The sequence below is a fragment of the Vombatus ursinus genome, unplaced genomic scaffold (genome assembly GCF_900497805.2).
Source record: "Vombatus ursinus unplaced genomic scaffold, bare-nosed wombat genome assembly UNPS02009835.1, whole genome shotgun sequence".
In the NCBI taxonomy this organism is placed as follows: Eukaryota; Metazoa; Chordata; class Mammalia; order Diprotodontia; family Vombatidae; genus Vombatus; species Vombatus ursinus.
The window spans coordinates 18,598,338-18,601,700 of record NW_020949613.1 but is presented as its reverse complement, the minus strand read 5'-3'; the positions used below and the strand labels follow the sequence as shown (position 1 = coordinate 18,601,700).

Sequence of the window (3,363 nt, the reverse complement as noted above, 5' to 3'; positions counted from 1 at the left end):
ACCATCTCCACATGCAGTTGGAAAAAACCAAAATACTATTGGCATAAAAAAAGAAAAAAAGTGACTCATAGTTGCAAGAAACCCAGGAGAGCTAATATATTTCATGAGCTAATCCCAATTAGTAAGCACAAATACTTTATGAAATATAAAGTCTAAAGATTCATGTTCTCAAGGTCTGATCCCTTCTACAGTCATTTTCATTAAAGGTTTTTCAATTTACTTCCAACACTATGAATTTTCTTCCCAGGGCCCTTGATCAAATAAAAAGAAACCATGCTTCTGAACTGGTTCTTGTGCTACAAATCAGTTTTTATTGCTGAAAAAATAATGATATTTTTAATGTGATTCCTCGCTAATGACAGCCTGGAATGCTTATTTGCCTTGTGATGGAAAATATTTCTTCTACCTCCTCTTTTTTGGAAGTTGGAATTCTCAAAGATCACCCAGAAAACCAGTCCCAATAGAAAGCATTAAAGATCGTGCCTTGTATTTCTTTTCACTCTTCTACCTGGAGGCCTGAAAAGCATCCTTGGTCCTAGAGACCACAAAATTCATTTATTTTTTCTCTTGAAGGAACCTGTTGATCTACTGACACTCTTGTTTGGCCTTTTTGGAGGGGGAAGAAAACCACAATATGTTGGATTTTCTGTACTCTTTGCCAATTCCCTCTTGGATAACTTGGCCTTATCTTACTGGGGAGGAACAATACTATTTCTACTAACCCACTTATGTTTCTTTTTTTATCATTCTGATGGTGTCTATATCCTGATACTATCTCTAGGTCACTGGTTCTACTTACCTGTAACTCTTTCAGATTAACCATTTCTAAAGAAACCGTTGAGGCTCCCTGGGGAGCAATACCTGGGGAAGCACGGTTGCTTCCATGAACAACTTGCTTCTTTTGCTTCATGACCAATTTAGGGGTTCCTACGTCATAACTTTCTGGCTTTGGGGAAATGGTAGGAAGTGCTGGCAATCCTTTCACAGCAGGAGTTTCTGTATAAGCCTTCTAAAGTGTGGTGTACAACTTTTTCATTTGTGTTCCTTGGACTCTGTCTTCTTACAAGCATCTTTTTTCCTGCTTTTGCTGATGGCTGGAGTCACTTCAAGATCTGTCAATCCTTGTTTTTTTCCATTCTTTTGGATCTCTGTTTCATCATTTTTATTTGACTCCTGGAAGCCATCTGTTACTTCTGTAGCTTTTGGTCCTTGACTCTTTTTTCTTTTACATGCTTTCCTTGAGCTTTTGTTTTGAGGATTTAAGGGAATAGCTGTATCAGGCATGCCTATGTCACATGGAAAAGAAGAATCAGTACTCATATTCTTCCTTTTATGCATCTCCTTTCTCTTCATAGTTCTTGACCTATCTTTCTCAAAAGTCACAACTGTCTCCATATTCTGCTTTTCATCTTTCCCCCTTTTCTCTTTTTTGCAATTTCAGTTTTGGCAATCAAGTCTTCTTTTGCTGAAACCTATTCTTGTTCAATTTTTTATGCAGAGGAAGGCCCCATCTTAAGGGAATATGCCTTCCTCAAGGCTCTGGAACTATCTGACCAGTATGAAGAGATTCTTCCTATTTAAGGAATGAGTGCTTTGCCTGCGGGCCATTTCAAACAGTCTATCAGCAATTTCCTGATAGTTAAACTGAGGGACAAGCTCCATGTGTCCCTTGCCATCACTCTGCTTTTCTTTGTTTGAGGAAGAATCCTTACCTTTCTTTCCTTTCTTTTGCTTCCTGGGTAATCTTATGGGTGTCATATCATCAGATTCAGCTTCTAACAATTCACTGTTCTCTTGGTTTGCATTTAATTATCTTATTAAATCTTCAGTGGCAGAGGGAGCTTGTTCCAAAGTTGCTTCAAAGATACCTCTGACTATATTATACAGCAAAGTAGAATTCTTTGTCCTAGCTGCAAATTTTGCAGAATGGAACAATAAACTTCAGGTTTTGATCTGTAGTAAGTTCTTTTGCTCCTATTTTAGTTAGATCTTCCAAGAATATGTCAATAAAGTGGGACTTTACTCCACAAGGTGCCTGATTGAGAGCAAAATTTCTTTCATTAGGATCTCCAGAACTAGTTCAACCTGACTTTCCTCCCTTTCTTTTTAATACTGTCTTAGGGAGGAAAGAGGGGAAGGAAGGAAGGAGGGAGAAAATGTGGAACTCAAAATTTTATTTAAAAATTAATGTTAATAATTGTCTTTACGTATAATTGGAAAAAATAAAATACTAAAAGAAAAAAAGCACTCTGTTACAAGGCATCTGCTCTGGTTTGGACCTGGGTCAGGCCAGTACCCTATATGTTTAGATTCAAAACTGGAACAAAATTTGACATTCCTAGGTTATTCAACAATTAACATAATGATATTTACTTAATCATAGCAGGAGAATCTTCAACAAGAATAGGCATTGAAGACATCTCATATTGACTCAGCTGAAGAAAGCTTTCTTGAATTACTCAGTGTGATCTACCAGGTAAGCATCAGAGAGGGCACTTGGAGCTCCTTGCAACTGTTTTAAACTCAGGTAACCAAGAACTGATGTCAACAGTCTGAGCCTTTAGTCTTCTATTCCATCCAAGTCTCAAGGATGGTCTTAATAATTCTCAAGGAGAAACTAGCCTAACCTGCATGGAAGAAGAGGTTTGCCTTATTTCTAACCTAGCCTTAATCACTGAATGGGTGTAGCCTCAGACAAACTGAGACCTGGGAAAGACCTTAGCTTAAAAATGCCAAGGTCTCCTACTGCATCCGGGGTCATTGTCAGTTGTTTTGATCTTGCCACTGAACCTAGAGGGCTGTACAGGAGAAAGGGAGGCCAGTGACTTTTCACAGCCCCGCCTCACTTATATCCAATTCACTTGCAAGTTGTGACATCACCCTCTTGATGTCATTGGTCCTACTTGAAAATGAAGGACAAACAACAACAACAACAACTGCTCCTATCACAATACTGAGCTAGGCTCAACATAGTCTATTAAAAGATTAGTTAGTAAAAACTAACAAAGAACACTGGTATCAGTTTCTGCTAGAGGATGCTAATAATAATAACTAACATTTATATAGGGGCAGTTGGGTGGCACAGTAGATAGAGCACTGGGCCTAGAATCTGGGAGACTTTGCTTCCTGATTTCAAATCTGGTTTCAGATACATACTAGCTGTGTGACCCTTGGCAAGTCACTTAATCCTGTTTGCCTCAGTTTCCTCATCTGTAAAATGAGCTAGAGAAGGAAATGGCAAATCACTCCAGTATCTTTGCCAATAAAACCCCAAAAGGGGTCGTGAAGAGTTAGACATGATTGAAAATGACTGAACAAGGGGCAGCTAGGTGGCGCAGTGCATAGAACACCGGCCCTGAAGTC

General features: G+C 38.8%; 1 pseudogene; it reads right to left on the bottom strand.

The window, feature by feature from the left end:
* Positions 1-470: 470 nt before the first annotated feature.
* On the bottom strand, positions 471-2,751 carry LOC114036427 (annotated as a pseudogene).
* Between the last annotated feature and the right edge of the window lie 612 nt (positions 2,752-3,363).